At 37.4% G+C, this 21,892-nt stretch overlaps 1 protein-coding gene across 7 annotated transcripts in view; it reads left to right on the top strand.

Moving 5' to 3' along the window:
- Positions 1 to 21,892, top strand: part of SNX29 (sorting nexin 29) — a 688,321-nt gene that overhangs the window by 265,535 nt on the left and 400,894 nt on the right. The gene's annotated exons all lie outside the window — the stretch shown is intronic.

Here is a 21,892-nt window from a genome sequence, read left to right as displayed (position 1 = left end):
GTCATGTTTCTCTGAGAACAAATGACAGATATTGGCAGCGACTTAGCGCAGTGCCTGGCGAGTGGTAGGTGCTTAATAAGTGCTTGTTGACTAACTGACCACAGTCTTATACTGAAACAGTTCTACTGATGTTTTTTCCTCTCTTGCCTCTATGCTGACAGTGTTGGCATTTGCTTTCATTTGGGATGTTTGCAAAATATTCTATTGGTGGGAACATGTATGTAATTCAGAGGCATCTGTAAGGAGCTGCTTTATTTTGTTTATCTTACCCTTTATGCTTTTTTTTGCATTCCATTGGGCTTTCCATAGACCTTCCTTCAGCTGATCACTGTAATGGGTTTATCTTGTAGGCATGTTTTTATTTAGCTCTGTCAATTATGAAGTCATTTCTTTTTGAAAAAGAAATTGATACATACGGTTTTTCACAGAAAAGACTTGTCAAGAGACAACCAAGTAAAACTCCATCTCCAAGTACATTCACATGATTCTTTCTTTTCTTTCTTTCTTTTTTTTTTTGGCTGGGACCTTCACTTATTTATTTATTTTCAGTGTTCCACAATCACTACCATACAACCTAGATTTTTTCTTTTCCTCACTCTCTCCCCCTGCCTTCCCCCTCCCTCCCTGAGACAGCATACAATTTTATATAGGTTCTACACATACACTCCTATTAAATACATTTTCACCATAGTCATGTTGTATAGAAGAATGGGAAAAGTCATATAACAAACCAAAACATAATACAAAAGAAAATGATCTCCAATCTGCGATTGAATTCCATAGTTCTTTCTCTGGATGTGGAAGGCATTTTGCCTTAAAAGACCATTGGGAACTTTTTTTAAGGCCTTGCATTGCAGTGAAGTTCTAAGTATACCAGAAAAAATCCTCACACACTGTGGTTGTTGCTATGTAAAAAGTTCTCCTGGTTCTGCTCCTTTCACTCAGCATCAGATCATATAAATCTTTCCAGGCCTCTCTGAAGTCTTCCTGTTCATCATTTCTTTTAGCAAAACAGTATTTCATTACATTCATATACCACAATTTGTTCAGCCATTCCCCATTGATGGGCATCCCCTTGATTTCCAGTTTTGGGCCACCACAAAGAGAGCTGTTATAAATATTTTTGTACATGTGGGACCCTTTCCCATTTATATGATCTCTTGGGGATACAGTCCTAGAAGCAACATTGCTGGGTCAAAGGGTATGCATATTTTTGTAGCCCTTTGGGCATAGTTCCAAATTGCTCTCCAGAATGGTTGGATCAGCTCCCAGCTCCACCAACAGTGAGTTAGTGTTCCAACTCTCCCACATCTTCTCCAACATTTGATTATTTCTGTATATGCTGTAAAGAGAGAGCAGAAGAGGTTTCATTTTCGATAGGCTTATTTGTGATTGGCATGCCCTGAATAGGAGCAGATAGCATGCATAACGTGATTGTGACTCTCAGGAATGGACGGAACTGTTACACTACTCTGTGTGTGGTCACTGTTCATTCACGATATCCCCACCATCCCCCATGTTTTTGTTTCGTACCTTAATCACATAATTAGTATTTTTAAAACTCTGGCTTGTTCAAAGAACATCTTATACTATCTGAAAATGTCTAATAGAAGACTAAACAGGTAATGTAATGACAAAAAAGTTAAAAAATGACATATAGAAGAGAATTTTTAGCTTCAGGATTAGATTAATTTCTTTCCAAAAGCGTTCCTCCAGTGCTGTTTGTATATGACATATAGGCAGGTAGGTGGTACAGTGGATAGAGCACCAAGCCTAGAGTCAGGAAGACCTGAGTTCAAATGTGACCTCCCACATTTACTATTTTGTGATCCTAGACAGGTCAGTAAAATGAGCTGGAGAAGCAAATGGCAAACCATTCTAATGGGGCCATGAAGAATCCGACAAGACTGAAATGACTGAATGACAAAAATATGACATATAATACGTCTATATCCTCATTCATGTTATTTGGAGTATTAGCCCCATGTGCTATTTTTACTCAACTGTATAACTCTTCAGCTACCTTCTACAGTGCTACTTCGCACATAGTAGCTGCTTGGCAAAAATTTGTTGCGTTGAATTTTTATCCCAATTCATTCCCTTCTGTTCTTTGATTTACTAAGCTCATTCATTCAATAGCCTTTTGTTTATCGTTGCTTAAGGAGAAAGCCTAATGAACTTAGCCATCACTTAATCCTGAAATTGATGAGATGTTGATATTTGTGACCCTAATATCTCTGAGGTTTACTTAGTCACTTAGCAAATCTCAAAACAGTATTGAGTTTTAGAAGTTAAAGTACATATTACGCTACAGTATTCATTATGCACTTTTGCTGTGTTACAGCAGCCATTTTTTTGCCCTCAAGATATTACAAGTTAGAATTTTTAAATGTAAGAAAAATATTTTAATCATATATACACATAGAACATCTGTGGTACTCTTAATTTATTTTTCTTGTTTAAGGAATATAAGCCAGTGAAAGGATATATACATGAATATTGATTTTGGTTATCAAATTATATATCTGAAGACAGTCACTCTTCATCCCCAAACAGCCCCAAAATCCAAAACACCTTTAGCTGTAGTAAATCATTAGGATGGATTAATATGGAAAGCCTTTAGCTAGTTTTCAAATACAGATGCAAAAAGTTCCAGGAGTCACGTTGCACACCATTTTTTATTGTTAATCTGAAATGACAGTTTTGCGATTTCAAAAGAAGTCACATTTTTTTTCCAGGTTTGTTTATGTTAATTTATTAATCATCTAATTACAGTGCTGGAAAGGAGCTTCAAGTAGAACCACAAATAAATTGTTTATCATTACCTTTTAAAAAATTAAGAAGAACATATTTTCTTCATAAAAGCAGGCAAGCTAGATTTCCTAAAAAGTGTTGTTAAAGAGCTAACTTTTCTTTCCTGAATGCTAGATTTTTTGGTTTTGTTAGGATCTGTTAGCATGTTAAGTTGTAGGAACTTTCCTTTACTTTTTAATAGCCTTATGATGGTGACCCTATAGAGTTGCTTTTTTGAGCTTAAAAAAAAAACCCTTCCTCTCCCTCCAAGTTAAAGCTGTGTTTTATATATCTACAGATGTTTGTAGGAAATTTATAATTTTATTTAAACTCCAAAATTTTAATTGACATTTATTTCACTTGAGTTTCCAGTCCTCCAAATTATATCACAGAACTCAGGGTGAAATGGTGAATTCTGAAACATTTTTTTTTTTCTTCAAGAATTGGTATATGATGACTTGGGAGGAAGCACGTTAAGTATTGGCTATTTCAGTACAACTTGGTGGGAGAGGAGAGCTGTAACATGGTTTTATTTACTAATTATGAGTTTTCTTGTTGACCTAGAACTATTTTTAATCTATGTGGTAGGTATGCCCAGTTTCCTTTAATAAGTCCCATCCCTTTACTTGGATTTTTAGAACCTTGGAAACTTCAAGTTGGAAGGAACTTCAGGAGTCACTTAAATCTTCATCCCTATTTGACATATGAATCCTCTTTTACTGTAATTGGTATGTCCTGATAGTAATAGATAACATGTACTATGTGATTATGGACAGAGCTGTCATCTGCTGCATGCAGTTACCCTTTATCCCAGATCTTCCCACCATCCCCAGTGTTGTTTGGTGCCTTAGTCACATTATCAGGGTTTTTAAAACTCTGTGTTGTTTGAATAGCATCGTATGCCAGCTGAAAAGACCAACCTGGTATCTGTTTACAGGGTATAAGTGATAACAGTGCTTGTCACTTCCTTCTTATAAAGAAAATTAGGGAAATGCATGTGCCTATATAAGTATGTGTATGTGTATGTGTGTGTGTGTATGTGTATGTGTATGTGTGTGCATGTGTATGTGTGTGCATGTGTATGTGTATGTGTGTGCATGTGTATGTGTGTACGTGTGTGTATGTGTGTGTATGTGTATGTATGTGTATGTATGTATTTGTGTGATGTCAATATAATCAAATAAAATAGGATGTAACATCAGATTTCATTGCCATCACCAACATTCTGGAATGGTCTAATCTCATCTTTAATGGACTACTCTTAACGTTGGCATAACGTGACATTAACATAAGTGACTGATTACAGAAATTATAAAGGGAAAAGATCTATTTAAATGCTGTTTAAAAAAAACAAAACCAAGCCATGCAGCATACATTCTGCTGTCACTGAGTAGCTATCTGCTGTCTGGTGAAATCAAACAAAGTTCTTAAAGACATAAAGCAAACATCTCACTTCTCTGAAGACATTCTTCTTTCCCCCAAAGCAGGAATAAGTCAGTGGGAAAATGCCATTACCCCTCTAAACTGGTGGCCAGAACTCTCATTCCCTTTAATTTTCTTGTAGCCCATTTCAATGAAAACTACACAGGAATTGGTGTAAGAAAGCCTGGGTTTGTGGCTGGACCCTTGAAACTCTGAATGAGCAATTATTCAGCTTCAGTTTCCTCATTTGTAAAAAAGATAGTAGTACTCCACAACCTCACAGGGTTTTTGTGAGAAAAGCACTTAGTAAACCTTAAAACACCATGAGGAGTTAGTATTATTAGATGTAGTAATAGTAGCTGAATGACAGTCCTTTGTCAACATTGTATTTAATATTCACAAGGCTCTTGACTTATTAAACTTAGTCTGAGTGAATCTTAGATAACATCAGAAAAATAAAAATTGTAGAATCACAGAATCATAAATTTAGAGCTAGAAAGGACTACTGCCTCTAATCTAACCAGAAGTTAGGTGATTTGCCTCAGTTCATATGTCAAAAGTAGTAGAGCTGGATTTCTATTTCAGGTACTCTAATTGCATATCTGGAGCTTTTCTCACTTTGTTGTTGTTTAGTTGATGCCAAGAAAACACAGGTGCCCCATTGGGTGCCACCACACCATTCATATATGGCACCATTGGTTACATCAAATGGAGAAGTTCTGAATGCTGTGGATAAGTTCACTTACCTTGGTAGTGTACTTTCCAGGGATGTACACATTGACAATGAGGTTGATGCACACGTTGCCAGAGGTAGCTCAGTGTTTGGGAGTCTGTAAGGAAAATTATGGGAGAGAAGAGGTAACTGAAGGTTTATAGACCTGTTATGCTGACCTCATTGCCTGTGAAATGTGGACAGTTTCCAGGAAACTGAATCACTTGCATTTGAATTGTCTTAGGAAAATTCTGAAGATCACCTGGCAGGATAAGGTACCAGGCACGGAGGTCCTTTCTTGAACTATACTGCCAAGCATTCAAACTCTCCTTCAGAGAGAACAATTCTGATGGGCAGATCACATTGTTCCAATGCAAAACATATGCTTCCCAAAAGACTATTTTATGGAGAATTCACACAGGGCAAGTGTTCACATGGTGGTCAGGAGAAGTGATACAGAGACACTCTCAAGGTCTCTCTTAAGAACTTTGGAATTGATTGTGTGACATGGGAGACACTGGCATAGGACTGCTTATCATGGCGTGCTCATATCAGAGAAGGTACTGTGCTCTGTGAGCAAAGCAGAATTGAAGCAGCTCAAAGGAAACACAGGATGCACAAATTTAAAGAACCCACTACAAATGTTCATATGAACTATTTGTGTCCAACTTGTGATAGAGCATTCCCAGCTTGTACTGATCTGATCAGCCACAATTGAACACACTGAAACCTGACTCTAGCATAGTGCTGAGAATGAAGGACAACAACCAATCAACAGATAGTATCCAAGGCTTCATCTTTCTTTGCAAAGATACTCAGGTTTGCCATTTCTTTCTCCAGCTCATTTAACAGATGAGGAAACTGAGGCAAACAGTGTTGCCTGGGGTCACAGCTATTAAGTGTCTGAGGCTAGATTTGAATTCAGGTCCTCCTGACTCCAGAACTGGCACTCTTATCCACTGTGCCATCTGACTGTAATTGAACTGTTTACAGATCTTTTAGATCCCAGTTGTCAAAAGAATGGAATTCCAACCTTGGATTCAGAGCCTTTTTTTATTTTGAATATCATAAATTGATTGGTGAATGTCACTTGTGGGGAATTATAAGACAAAAAGAAGAGAACTTCGAAAGAGATTCTGAAGGAAATCCCTACCATTCCACATAAACCCTTACTACCTCTTAAATACAATTCATGTGTTGAAAATAAAATTAAGGATCAAACAACTTTCCTGGCTGTTACATTTATCAACCAATATTTTTCTTCTTTAGATGTTTTGTATCCTTTACTTTTCTAAACTTTTCTTTAGCAGTCTTGTAGAATCAGTTTTTCTACTTCATTTTACAAATCATTTATAAACAAAAATAAATATTTTCCAAGTGAAAGTTTCTTACCTTCCAGATGAAGTAAAGAAATAAGTTGAACAACTCAGATGAGCATTGATTTTCACTGAGAAAGGAACCACTGTACCATGATTTTATACAAGTTTAAACTGTGCTCTGGTAGATTATCAGTTTTATATTTCCAAAATGTATTGCAGGAAACATTTCTAATGGCATTGGAATATTGTTAGTTTATTTTTAGTGCTCATTACGGTTTGCACAGAACGATGGAATTTCAGAGTTATAAGGGACATGAACAGCATAGTTAGAGGGCACATTCCAAGTGTGTCCAAGTACACATCAACTAGACATTTTCCCGCTTTTCGAGTCCTTTGGCTATTTATATTGGTGGCTTAGTGTATAGTATATGATCCTGAGGCTATGATTTGTATGAGGAAGATAAACAAATTAAATTTTAAGAAGTTATCCGTTTGGTCACCAGTCCTTAAATTGCATCACCAGCTGTCCTTTGCAAAATATTGGGGCCCAGGCAATAGGGTCTAATTGTTGAGATGTTTTCTTCCTTTCCCTTTCCCTTGCCCTTCCCTTTCTCCTTTCCCTTTTCTCCTTCCCCTAGCCCTTCCCCTTTTCTGTTCCGTTTCCCTTCCCCTCCACTTTCCCTTTCTCTTCTTCCTTCTTCATATTGATGAAAAGGTTTTTCTGCATTTTAGGGAATGAGGAATGGCTTAATTAAAAGGAATCCTTTACAAATTTTTTATTTTAAAGTAAAATTTTGTTGTGAAAAAGTTAAATTTAGTTCAGCTTTAGTTGCCTGATGAGTATTCATTGTTTGCCTTAAAAAAATTAAAGAATGTTCTCTACTTAGTATGTAACTAATGAAATATGCTGCACTCCGCCATGCTCAGCAGTTATCTAGCCCAATCTGTGTCCCAAAAAGAGTCCTCATTACTTCATCTGGGACAAGACTCATCTTTACTGTGAAGGGGGACCCACTCATTACCTCCCAAGGCAGCTTACCCCACTTTCCAGTAGTTGTGTTAGGAAGTTAAATATACCTGTGATCTTCTATCCAGTATTCCTGGTTTTAGCTGTGGAGTGAATCAGAACAAGTCTTTCCCCTCTTTTCCCTGGATAGTCCTTCAAATACTTGATGTCAGTTCCCTTGTACTTCATTTCTTCAGCTTTTCCTGATGAAATGGACCTGAGGCCCTACTCCATTCTACCTGCCTTACTTAGGATTTTTCCATCTTATCATCATCCTTCTTGAACTGTTGGTTCCATAACTGAGTATGGTATTCCAGATGGGGTTAGAAACAGGGCAGAGTAAACCAGGACTATCACTTTCTTAGTACTTGAAGCTGCACCTCCTTATTGCTGCCCAAGATTTCATGAGTTTGGTTTTGGCTGCCATATCGCACTATTGAGTTGTATTGAATTTGTAGCCCACCAAATCCCCAGCTTTCCTTTAGATGAAGTGCTGTCTAACCACATCTCCTTGTCTTATATTTGTGAAGTCAGTTTGTTGAAATCAGGTGTAAAATTTTCCATTAGTCTTATGAAATTGCCTATTGGAATTTAGTTTTTACAAGTCTCAGTTCCATGCCATTTCCAGAAGATTTTTTTTTTTTAAGGCAGTATTACTTGTATGGCACCCTTTAATATATGCCATTGGAGTACATCCTACTAAAGGAAAACAGCTGTTCAGGCAGCTTCATTTGTGTCTCATTTGAGGAACTGAGCTTCTGTGAAAGAAGTACTAAATCAGATTCATACAGAGCTTTAGTGTTTTAAAATAAGAAAAATACATTTTAAAATGATGATCATTTTTAAATTCATAAAAAATGACATGTTGCAGCTAGTAGAGTTAGTGGGATAGAAACGGGCTACTAATCTGTACATAAAAATCACTGTGGGCTGCATATTCATATCCTTTTAAGTTGTATTATCAGTGTTTTATTGTGTTTTTTAGTTATTTTGTCAAATATTTCCCAATTACATTTCATTCTGGTTGGGCCAACCTACAGAGGCTTGTTGGCCACATGCAGCCTTCAGGCAACATGCTTAATTCACTTCATTCCCTGGCAGGTGCACCAAGGGGTTATTTGTTGGGAGTAGTCATGGTTATGTCCTAAGACCCTAGATTCAAAATATTAGGGACATTCTTTAAACATCTCAAAACTTTTCCTTAAAGATCATGTGGGATCATCAAATTTAGAGTTGGAAAGGACCTTACAGATGATCCTAAATGACCCCTTCCTTTTACACATGACTTTTACAGGAAACTAAGATCTTGAGAGACCAAGTAACTTTATGTCACCCAACTAGTAAATGGAAGACCTGGGATTATTTCCCCCATAGGCCATCTGCCACCACAGCTAGTGCTCTTTCCGCTCCATAAATAGGTTATAGATTCAAGTGGTATATGTTCCTAAAGCCACTTGGAAGCCATTTATATATAGTTTTAGCCTGTACGGTAAGAAATGTAAGTTGCATTGATTTATGACCAACTTTTTGGTTGTAGAATTTCCTTTTCTTTGTTCTGGGGCCTAATGAACAAGATCTTGTTCTTTTTGCTCAAATCTATAAAAGCAAACTTAAAAGGCAGTCCTCAGTTTAAAGGGGCTTTGGGCACCTTGCCATGCAGCCCCTTCGTGAAGCTCCAGCTGGTTCTGCAGACTGCAACACTGCCTGCAATAACTGAGAGCAGCTGCCTCTTCCAGCTGTCTAATGGCTCATCAGATTCACTCCAGCATCTGGTTTTTTTTTTCTTAAAGTGCATTAGCTTCTTCACCTGAAACCATCTTTTTTATTGTTTAGATTGCTAATTTTTTTTGGTGGAGGTGCTGGGGTGATTACATTTAATTGGGGAAGGCTTCAAGTCCATGTGAAGCAGTTGTTGATATTTTGACTTCCTGGTCATTTCTGCCCCTGGGGAAATATAAGGCAAAGTTCTTAATTTATGGAGCCCTTTGGTAAAACTTATGGACCCTTTCATATAATTAAAAAAAAAAAATCCAATTAAATGCTGTATTTCAAGTAGAGAGTAATGACAATAAAGATTCATTTTTTTCTTCATATCCAAGTTCATGGACCCTCTGAAATCTGTGCGTGGACCTTTTGGGGATCTGTAGACCATGTGTTAGGGAGCCCTGTTCTATAGAGAAAGTAATAAATGATGCTTTTTATCCTGATGTATGTTAATTTAGGAGAAGGTACACAGTACTCTCGAATTATGAGAGCTCTGGGGTGCCTTTTGGAGAAGTAATTTAATTTTTTCTATCTCTCAGTCTTCTCATTAGCTTAAGTGGAAATAAATACTTCCCATCTGTCACATGAAATTTCAGAATTCTGGAGTAAGGGCTTAAAAGCATTTTGAATATGCTCAGATGAAGGCATTATGAACATATAGCATATGTATTATATATATGTGTGTATATATATGCATATATATGTATGTGTACATGGATCTCTCTCTGTGTCTCAGTCTGTCTCTCCTTTGTCTTTTATCATTGCTGTACACTCCAATTTTATAGTATAAACAAGGGATCAAAAGTAGATGAGTCCATCTAAAGATCAGTAAGTAAATTTGTATTACCAGCCTGTATGTAATACTTTCCCCCCAGAACTCAGTTTTTTAAAAAATATTTTTCTCTTGTTTAATTTTTCTTTGCTTGCTTGGGATGCAATTAAGATTTTTTGAGGAAATTGCAGGATCCTTTGTGGGCTTTTTGCTCTAGTTTCTTATGATTATATTTTAAATATGCCAGCATTTTCCTTCCTAAGTGAGAAAATACATCAGATTTTTATATTCACATGTCATTTGAAATAGAATATGATATTGGCAAATCAGCATTTCTTATTTTTGAAGTTATGAACTCTTTTTTGGAGGGGGGTCTAGACTTATAATTTTATAACTGAGGGAAAATCATCCTGTAGAAACTCCCTTCACTGTTGTAGATATGAATAGCTAGTAGCATTGACATACAGTGCCTTAGGCTTTACAAAGCACTTTACACATTATCATTTGTTCCTCAACAGTAATCTGGAAGGGAGAAAGTTTTATCCCCATTTTACAGAGTTAGAAATTGAGCCTCAGAATGACTCCTCTGTGAGCAAATCAAGGCAGCTAAGTGCCTGTTACGTGCCAGGCACTGGATTTAGTGCCAGAGATACAAAGAAAGGCAAAAGATGGTCCCTTCTTCCCATGAGCTCACTGTCTAGTGGTGGATACAACATACACATGTCTATATATATATATATTTAGTATGTACAGGAAGAATTAGGGTAATCAGCAGAGGGAAGGCATTAACATTAATGGAAACTGAGAAAAACTTCTTTAGAAGGTACGATTTTGGCTAGGACTTCAAGGAAGCCAGAAAAGACAGGAGGGAAAGCATTCCTTATACGAGAAAGACCCAGTGAAAATGCCTGAGGTCAAAAAATAAGAGTGTCAAAGACGATGGATCGCTGAGTGTGTGGGAAAGAGTCAAATGTACAGACTGGAAAAGTGGAGATTATGAAGGGTTTGTTGCGTGTCAAACGGAGGATTTATATTTGATCTTAGAGATGGGAGGGAGACACTAGAGTTTTGACTAGGGGAGTGACGTGTTCAGGTCTGCGTAAGTTTAATTTGACAACTGAGGGGAGGGAGGATGCACTGGGGTGGTAGGGGAGGCTCGAGGCGAGAACAAACAAGCAACTAGTGCAGCTGCCCAGCTATGAGATGATAAAGGCCTGTACTGGGGGTGGCAGTGTTAAAGGAGAGAAGGTGGGGTATATGGGAGTGGTTGCTAAGGTAGAAATGGCGGAGCATGACTGTTGATTGGGTGTGGAGAATGAGTCAGAGGGAGGAGTTGAGGATGACATCTAGGTTGGTAGTCTTAACAGTAACAGGAGAATTAGGAAGAGGGGAGGTTTTGAGGGAAAAGATAATGAGTTCAGTTTTAGATATGTTGACTTTAAGATGTTGATGGAACATCCACATTTGAGATTTCCAGTGGGCAGTTAGAGGTGTGTGTGTGTGAAGTTAGAAGAGGTCAGAAGACCAATAGATTTGAGACTCTTTAGCATTGAGATGATAATTAAATCAATCAGAACTGATAAAATCTCAGTGAAATAATGAAATAGGAGAAGAGAGGGAGACCCAGGACAAAACCCTGGGAGATACTCACTTTTGTAGGATATGCTGCTAATTGTCTGAGGGAGAAGAATCCTCTAATCTTCAGAGTTCAGCAACTCCATTGCAATTTACAGTTTGATGGTATTTCCTGGGGCATTGGAAAATGACTTTGCCCAGGGACACAGCTCCAAGGTCATCCAGCTCTCAGCTGTGGGACTTGAACAGGGACTCTGGAATATCCACTATAGTTTTCTGTTGCTGTGGACTCTTAACCTATGTTATTTTTGCGTGATTAGACACGCACACATCAAATGACTCAGTAGGAATTACTGCTTTCTGAAATTTTAGCATTAGTATTTTGGGCCCAAACAGTTTAGGGAAGTTGTATATTTTCCCTGTTTTCTTGACTTTATATATATTTTTGGGGTGCTTACCTTTCATCCCTAATCACTTAACTTCAGGTCTCTACTTCATCTTGATTTCCAAATTTCTTTTTCTGGCACATAAATAAACCTTGTGATCCTGTCCTTGAATTGTTTCTGCCTTGTAAGAGTAGGATTTTGATGACCTCTTTTTTTTAGGATGTACATCTATTTTTCTTTGTCCTTCTTTTGCCCCTTTCTGAGATGCCAGGTTGGACATTCAGTGTTTATGTGAATCTACGTAGTATGCACATTAGTAAACCAACTGACCTGTTGTCATGGCCTTTTCCTTATCACCAAGGCCTTCCTTCTTTAAAGCCTTGTGGCATGTTTTAGAATTCATAAACATTTGACTTTCAAAGTTACTTTCTTTTATACTCTGTCATATTTTTTCCTTTAAAAAAATGGCTTTTTTTGAGCTTGAGTTTCACTGTTGATATTTTTTCTCACGCTGTAAATTAGAATTTTTAGAATTTTTTTCTAAAAATTTTTTAGAATTTTCATTTTTAGAATTGTCATTGTTCCTTCTTGGTGCTCCTGTAGTGGGGATGTAATTTAGTTAGTTTTTTTTTTTTTTAACCATTAGTTGAAGTCTTCCTCCCTTGTTGCCCTCCTAGACTGGCTTGTGCTATGGTTTATTGGGTTCCATATCTTTTGAAATCCTTGCTCCTTAGAGAGCACATCTTTTCCATGGCTGATGACTGTTTTATATTACTGCTTTTTCTTAATACATTTCCCCATATATCTTATGTTCATGACCAAGCATTCTCCTACTGTTTCCCAGTCCTGTATTCTGCCATTTTGGTTGAGAATGCTTTAGTTTTGTGGTTGTGCTCTGCTCGTATTTTTGTTTGTTGGTTTGTCGTCTTTGGTCAGACTTCCTTTGGAGAGTGGTTTTGTGTGCTCTGAGCAGTGTGGTTTAGTGGAAAGAGTACTGGATTTGGAGTTAAAGAACCTGGGTTCAGTTATGGTTCTGCTACTTAAAAACTGTTAGGCCTTGTCACTGTTAAGAAGTCATTTGGTCTCTCTCGGGCTCATTTTTCTCATATGTAAAATGAGGACTTGGACTAAATTGACATCTAAGCTCTTTTCCAGCTCGAAACATAAGACTACGTGATTCTAAGTCAGGGGTGGGCAACCTGCGACCTTGAGGCCACATGTGGCTCTCTAGGTTCTCAAGTGCAGCCCTTGGATTGAATCCAGACTTCACAGAATAAATCCCCTTAATGAAAGGAGCTGTTCTGTAAAACTTGGACTTAGTCCAAAGGCTGCACCCAAGGAGCTAAAAGGCCACATGTGGCCTGGAATACTCCTGTCCTAAGTATATCTCTTTCCATGCCCTTTCTCATCTTTTTTGACTCTGTTTCGAATCATAGGGTTGTCAGTGCTGGAACAGGCCGGTAGAGATTGTTTAGTCCAGTCCTTCGTTTTATAATTTAGCTAACTGGTGTCCTAGTGGATTAAGCAACTTCTTCAAGGTCACATAGCTAATCTGAGGCAGAGTTGGAAGCAGAACTTAAGTTTTCCTGATTTTGTGGTCTTGTATCCTTTTTACCATACTACTAAGGAAGAACGTTCCATGATTTAAAAAAAAATCCCTGTAATATTGTGACTTTAAAACTAAGCTTTGTCTTTTTCCCGCTTTGTCTCCATAGTAAACATCATTCATTCTACCCGCTTGGACAAAGCTAATATTATGGGAGTGCTATTCCTATGATTTTTTGTTATTTTTTCCTCTTTTATTTCACAGTACCATTTTGTGTGCATTAAGTAAGTTAATAAATGTACAAATAAGTGCTTTGGCAAGTGTAAAAGTAATTACCTATAGATTGACTGTTCCATGCTAGATGTTTTATGCAATACCTTAAAAAGATTTCTTGATTACACTGGTAAACAATTTTAATACAAAGGTAACATCATACGATTACTAGATCTGAGAATTCATAGTAGGCACATTCTGGTGATGGGGATGGAATTCTTAATTAAAGTGTCAGTTTCTGGTTTGATCAACCACAATTGAAAGTTTTATACATTTAGACACCTCTCTGAAGCAAGAGATGTTGATCAATGCATTAATGCAATAGCTTGATTGCCTTGTTAAATAATGACCATCGCTATTCTAGTAGCTGTAGGGGATACCAAAGAAATCACGTTTATAATCCTTGTCCTCCAGTTTATACTTTACTTAGAGAAAGAAGACTAACCCATTTGAAATAATCTACAAAATCGTAGATGGTTAACTGCTAAAAGATATGGTAGAAATTCTTTGTTGTAGTAGGCAGTGGGGGTGGGGTGGTTCTCTATTCCTCCTCCTTTCTGTGTAGCCTCAAAAAACCCAATTTGCTATTCATTAAGATGAAATTGTGTGAATTTTTCATCAGATTTTAATTTCTCTAAGCTTAGGGTTTATAGATTAGCAACAAGTTACTGGCTAAGGATGTGTTGAAACATATACCATTTCCATAATTCTGTTGCCATCTTGGGACCAGATTATAAAGATGCTATTTTCACACAATTTTTTGATATAAACATATTTTTGTAGAATGTGCTATTTTTAAAATGAGTATTTAAAACCTATACAGAATTGTATGCAGTTGTGGGGAGGGAGGGGGGTAGTGGGGGGTAGGTATGGGGGGGATAAAATCTCAATTGTATGGCAGTGATTGTTAAACATTAAAAAATAATAATAAAAAAAAAAGAAAAAAAAATGAGTATTTAGAACTGTTGAGAAGGCCAAGTGTCCTGTTGCTCCCCCTTCCCCTGCCCATTTCTGTCATTGTAGTTACTTATTCTGTGATCCTACATTGGTTAGATGGAATCTGTGTCCAGAGTTTTATGCAACAAATACTTTTCTGTCCTTTGGATAAAGATGAAAAAAATGACTTCATCTGGCATGACTGTCTGAATATTTTATTTCAGCTCAAAAGTAGTTTTCACTGTCAAACTGCTCTTCACTCAGCACAATTTTAAAGTGTGTATCAAAGATTCTGCTATTCTGCATCACATGAGCAGGTGAAAATCTGGTTTGTGAAGAGTGTGATGACAGTTCTGATTTTATAAAATAGTCATTCCCAGCTGTATTTCTGCATGTTATAAATTTAGATAATATCTCTTGCAAGAAGGATGAGGCATTTGAGCAGGTGAGCAGGTCTTTCTGGAGAAGAAAACTGAAAGGTTAATGAGTGACGGTGGCTGACATGAAAAACTGAAGTAAGACTTGTGGGCTCTTTGTGTTTGTCATCATATGACCACAATGCTTCTGGTCAAGAGGTCTCAAAAGTCTTATTTACATCAGTAAAATAGAATGGGGTGTGCATGAGGTTCATTTCCAGCTGACAAGTCTGAGACTCTGGCGTACACAGCTTGCCTGATGGTATGTATGACTCTGTGTATGGTATAGCTCAGTCTGCATTTTTTCTTTGACAATTAGGTTCTGGTCTCTCAATTATTTTTTTCCCACCTCTCCTCTCTCCCACCAGAAGTTACGAATTATAAAGAAGATCACAGAATGCTAGATACAGAGCTAGAAAGGACCACTGATTCTGACCTCTTCACTTTGGAGTTAAGGAAATTGAGTCCTAGTGAAAGGAAGTGACTTGCTCAAGGTCACATAGGTAATTTGTAACAGAGACAGGATTTAAATCCTGGCCACTCACAATTTCAGTACCTACTATATGTCTGCCTCTATGCTAAGTGCAGGGAATACAAAGAAAAGCAAAAACATGGTCCTTACCTTCAAGGAGCTCAAATTCTAATGGGGCAGACAAAAAAAAATTGTACAATCGAGATATTTATAATGTAAATGGAAGATAACCTCAGAGAGAGAAAGCAATAGCCATAAGGAGGTCAGGGAGAAAAGACTTCTTTTAGAAGGCATGATTCAAGCTGATTCTTGAAGGAAGCAAGAGATACTAAGTAGAAGGCTAAGGGGAGGAAGGGGAGTGTTCCAGGACTGGGGGAGCCATCAAAAAGGTACAGAGTTGGAAGCTGGAACATCCCATGTGAGGAACAGCAAGCAAGCTGGTATTGCTGGATCATAGAGTACATGAAGGGGAGTAAAGTCTACAAAAAATAGGAAGGGGCCAGACTGTGAAGGGCTTTACATGCTAAATAGAGGATTTTCTGTTTGATCCTGGAGATAATAGGGAGCCATTGAGTATGGAGGTGTGATCAGAACTGCTTTAGGAAGAATGCTTTTGATAACTTCCTGAAGAATAGATTAGAGTGGGGAGACATTTTAAGCGAGGTGACCAAATCGCAGGCTATTGCAGTAATCTAAGGCTGAGGTGATGAGGGCCTGCTCTAGGACAGTAGCTGTGCACCCAGAATGAAGAGTTCATACATGTAGGTGAGAAGTTTTGAAAGTAGAAATGACAAGATTTGGCAGCAGATTGGGTATGTGGGGATGATTGAGAGGAGTCAAAGATGACACTTTGGGGCTTGGTTTGGTTTGGGGCTTGGTTAAGTAGGATAATGGTACCCTGGACAGTAATAGGGCAGTAGATATTACTCTCCTTTCCTTACTTTATGATTCTGCCAAATTGTCCTTCTTGTTGCTCCTACCAAAAGGCACTTCGTTTTATCTCCTTGCCTTGGCACAAGCTTAGAATGCCCTCCTTCATCACTTCCACGTTACAGATTCCTTCTCTTCCTTCAAAACTCAGAAAGTCACCTTCTGCATGGTTTTTTTGAATCATTACTAGTGCTCTCTTTCCAATACTACTTTGTATTTCCTGTCCCCTCCCCATATCCCTCTCCCGAATAAGCTCCTTGAGGTCGGTGACTTCATATTTTTCTACAGCACAATGCCTGGCACTCAGTAGAGGCTTAGTAAATACTTGTTGATTTGTTCTCTCTTCCAGTATTACTTTGTATTTTTAAAAAACTTATTCTGTATAAGTACTTGCTATGCCTTCCCCAAATCCATCTCCTAAGTAAGCTTCTTGAAGACCAGGATTGTTTCATTCTTTTTATCTGTTTTTATAACACAATGCCTGGCGCACAGTAGAAGCTTAATAAATGCTTGTTGATTGATGTCGAGTAGAAGTGGGCATATTGATGGCATCAACTTTCTTGCCTCTGTATGGTTTGAGGATGCACTGCATGGAATTTTAAATCTCTGGACCCCTTCAGCCTTCCCTTTGCTTGCTTGGGTTTCTACAATCTGTAATTACTTCACTGAGGGAAGAAATAAAGTTTGGTCTGTTGAATGTGCTAATTTTCTTGTTTTGTTTCTAGTGGGTTTGAGGATGCTATATGCCTTAACTGATTAACTGAATGGTATCTTAGAAGAATTTATGGAGTTTATCCCTTGGAAATTTCCTAATGTTCAATAATTGCTATGTCGCAAAGCACAGCTTTCTGTTTCTAAGCCTAGGTTTACTTCCTTTTATTAAAGTTAGAAAATCCTATGAAATCAGACCTGAATTTTATGCTACTTTTAATTCTTGTCAAGTCAAGAAACTTTTAAGTGCCTACTAAGTTCCAGGCACTGTGCTAAGTTCTGGGGATACAAAAAAAGGGGGGATAAAGAAAATTGAAAACAGCCTTGCTACACTGCATATCCATATGGATATCCTTATCCATAGATCTTGGAAAGTTATTCAATAGTACGTTAGACAGAAGTGTTCATTTGCTTTCTGGATCACAAAAGTAAAACAGCCACAAAATAACCACTTAATTTTTCAAAGTACTTAGCCAGAGAGCCATGCAAACAGGTATTGCCCTCTGAAATGACTAAGAACTGTAATGTGCTTTCTAAGTTTAAAAGGATCTAAATGTTTTCACCAGAACCGGCAGCTTTCTGAGCAATAATAACAAAAAGCTTTCTGTAACAAAGGATATGCTGTTTCCTTGGTTTTTGGCAAAACACAGTTTTGGGTTCTGATGACATAGCTTAAAGAAGAGAAGTTTTGTTACTTTTTTCCGCATTATGCTTTTTTCCCCCTCTAGAGCACTTTCAGTTTTCAGTCTGTTTTCTGTAATTATATCATCAGAGAAGTGTGGGAGAAAATTGACTTTGACTTCTCTGAGTGTATTTAATGCACACAGCATTGATTTTTGTTAGAAATAATTATAATTTTCTCAGCACTAATGGTATTAATGGGCATAAAACATCAATACTTTTGGCATCACTTCCAAATTATGAATACTCCTACTGATACAGATTGCAGCCCCTGTGTGTCTCAATAGAGGGTCTTCATAATGGATGGAATGTTGAACTTAGGATAACTTGATTTGAATTCTGTCTCAGCCACTGCTCTGGGACCATGGAAAAGTCATTAAACTCCTCAATGTCATTTTCCTCATTTATGAAATAGATACTAGTACTGTGTAACTTGCATGATTATTATGAGACTTAAATGTGATAATGTACATAAAGTTCTTTGTAAAACTTAATGTGCTTTTTTCGTTTTTAAAAATTTATTTTACTTTTAATTCAGGAAACAAAGCAAACATTTCCATAATACAATACAGTGAGAAAGATGGTGACACTTGAAACTGCAGATCTGCCTTGTACAACTTGTTATTCCCTCTAAGTATACAACAAATTTGTCTTGTAAATTTACTTTTTTTCCTTTTATTCTTCCTTCCCTCTACCCCCTCGTCCTTCCCTTCCCTAGAGAGGGCTACCATTAGACGTGAATAGGTGTGTTTATGTGTGTGTGTGTGTGTTCTACACATCATTATTCTATACATCTTTTTCTGGATACAAATAGCATCTCTTCATATCCTTTATTTTTATTTTGTGTGTTTACAATATGCTTTTTAAAATTAATTTTAAAACATTTATCACTTGGTGGTTAACTATCATATACTTTTTAAAATTAATTTTAAAAACATCACTTGGTGGCTATCAATAATTCTCTTAACTTTTTTGGACAAAAGACATGGTCTATTGCTGGGCTTGTATTTCTGGTTTGGGTAAGTCCTGCCAGAGGCGATGTTCCTTTGGCATAACAAATGTAGGTGGAGGGGCGCATTGGGAGCCATGTTACAGGTGTAGCATTTTGTAGGGTAGATTTGTAGCCATAAGACCTAGACGTTGTGATGTACTGGTTATGTGAACTTGAACAAGTCATCTTGATGTCCTCATCTGTAAAGTGGGAGTGGATTGGGTTGGACTAGATGACGTTTAAGTCTCCTTCATGTCTAAATCTGTTGTAGAACCTTTGATATTATTACCAGAACTTCTCTTTTATCCTGTAATTAGGCATTAGAATAAGAATTTGATGGGGCTAATTCCTGCTGACAAAGAGTAATAAACCATCAAGTTAATTTGCTGTCTTATACATGAGAAAAGTCCCTTTTATAAATGTATGAAAACATGTTTCAGAATTTGAGTTGGAAATGTAGGACCCCCCTTTTTTATTGCCTTCAGGATAAGTTGAATTGGAAAGATGATTACATTTGAAGGTAGGAAAACCTGGGCCCTGGGCTTGGCTCTGTTGCTGACTTTAGCTCTTCACATCTCCTCTTTCCTTCTCTGTGAAATAGAAATAATAATCCCTACTAGAGAGAGGATTACATTCTGAAGTGCTTTATAAACTTGAAGCCCACTGTATGAAGGCAAGCCATTTTTATCATCTTCCTCAGAATGCTAGTGAATTACTTCTTCAAGAGAAATATTGAGTCACATCTAGTACTAGCATTAGGCTTGGAAAACCTAGACTCCCTTGAATACAGTGAGCACCGTCTTTGACTGGGACCTTGGAGCAACTCATGCCATACCTCTGGCCCTAAATGTCCTTCTCTGTACACTGAGGTATTGCAGAGTAGACAGTCTCCAAGGGCCTTTCTTACTCATGAAGTCTAAAACTTGTTTTCTTTGCAATGTCACTGCCAAATATTGACAGTTCTACTTTTTTCTGCTATTTTGGACAAAGGCAGGTTTTAAGCTGTGATGTCAAAATAATTCTGAAATAGACCCAAATGGTTCATGGTTAAATTTTAGATATAAGCTGAAGTTTTGCTAGCAAATGTTTTGAAACATCATTTTGTTTAAATTCAAAGTTTGTATTTATGGACAATCATAGAGAAGCATGATTTTCTTGTAGGGTATTAAATTGTCACTCATTTGATTTCAGAACTAATGCCCCCCCCCCTCAGAAAAGCTGCATTTTTTCTCTTTTCTATCTGATCAGTCACATATATTTGTGTTTATTCTTTATATTCTACTTCTGTGACACTGCACTTTACTCAGTTCATGTTGATTGACATACGTAGTGAAAACAGAATGCTGACTGTACTTCTTACTCATTTGTTAGACTCTGTGAGACTTAAGCTTTCTTGAAGTTTTTATTGTCCACTTGGAACTTAAATAGCTAACATTTTTGTTAACTTTAGAGATAAAGTAGAAGCTTCTTATTAGAGAAGAATAAAAGTCAGTAGTTATGTACCTACAGGTCCATAAACTTAGCTGTCTAGAACATAATTTCTCATGTGTGTTATTTTAACCGTAGAGTAGTAATGGGGAAAGAATGAAGTGGGGAGAAGGAATGGACATTTTCTAATTTATTAAATGCCCAAGCTTCTAATACTGGTAACTGATATAGATGCCTTGGGCAAGAGACCAAACCTGCATAATATAGAAAGACCCTTAGATTTGGAAGAAGAAGAATGGGCTTGGAATCCCAGTTCTTTTATTTCAGTACAATTCACTGAGCATTTATTAAACAGCTACTGTTGACATGGCACAATATTCAAAAACAAAAAGTGAAATAGTCCCTGTTCTCAAGGTGCTTGCATTCTCCTGGGAAGAGGGAAACATTTATTAAGTACCTATTGTGTGCCATCCATATTTCACTTGATTCTCACTGCAACCCTTGTGGGAAGTGTAAAAGTAGAGTTGATAAAATTTGGCAGCTGCTTGGATATGGGCGTGTTAGAAAGAAGGAAGAGTCAAGGATAACTCTGAGGTTGAGATCTGAGGCAACTGGAGGGATAGTAGAAATAGGTGTATTTTGAGGAAGAATAGGTTTTTGAGAAAATGTGATTTCGAGATTAATATTTAATGTTCTATCGAAAACCTCTCCCAATGCAAAACTGGAGGTCAGGAGAGTTTTGGTGGGCATGCTGATCTGAGAGTCATTTGCAAAGAGATAATAATTAAATTCATGAGAGTTGGTGAGAGAAAAAGGATATAGAGAGAAAAGATAATGACTGAGGGCAGAGACTTGGTAAATGACCACACTTTTTACAGCATAATAATCTAGCAAATGACACTGAGATGGAAATTTCAAACAAGTCAGAAAGGGCACAAAGAGAGAGCAGTGTCAAAGAAGCCAAGGGAAGGAAGGCTTATCCTGAAGGAAGGGGATATTCAGCAATGTAAAAACTGCAGAGTGCTCCTTTAGAATGAGGACTGAGGACTGAAGGTAATTGGACTGAGAAGATCTTCAGCAGCCTCAGAAAGAGTAGTATTCGCTCAATAAGCAGTAATCAAAAGCAGTTTGATGAGGCCTAAGAAGTGAGTGGGAGATGGAGAAACAGAGGAATTGCAGATCGCTGCCCCATTTAGAAGTCTGATGAGGCTTGATCTCTGCGGGCCTTTATTTTTTCCCTTCCCAGGTGATCTTTAAGTGTTCTTCTAGACCTAAGTCCTCTGACTTGGAATCAGAAGACAGTTCACTTGGGCCTCTATACAGTGCTCTCACAGCAAGGCAACTGTGTGGATAGGAAGAGAGGAAGCATCGAATTTGTTTTGTGACGAGAAGGCACACTGTGCGCACACACTTATTACTGATAGTTTCTTTTAAAGTGGAAGCCATTTTCTAACTACAGCTTGGGAAATTTGATTGAAAAGTTGAAATTGATTATTTTCATTGTTTTTTTTGTATTTGTTTTGAAAACTAATTCTAGCAGTTTTTAATTTTGAGATGTTTATGGTTTAAAGACATTTCTAAGTGTCTGTGTATAAAATCCATCCTCCTTCCCCTCTCTGTGCTGCATAGCCCTTCTCTTCTTTTTCCTTATCAGACCACGATTTGTGTGTGGAGCAGTGACATCAGTGGCTAACTTTTTTGATTAAGGAATGAGAACATTCATGAGATTAAAGGAGAAAAGTGAATTTACATCTATTTT

This window comes from Notamacropus eugenii, chromosome 1, assembly GCF_028372415.1.
Source record: "Notamacropus eugenii isolate mMacEug1 chromosome 1, mMacEug1.pri_v2, whole genome shotgun sequence".
NCBI classification, from domain to species: domain Eukaryota; kingdom Metazoa; phylum Chordata; class Mammalia; order Diprotodontia; family Macropodidae; genus Notamacropus; species Notamacropus eugenii.
This window is presented reverse-complemented; position numbering and strand designations above follow the sequence as displayed.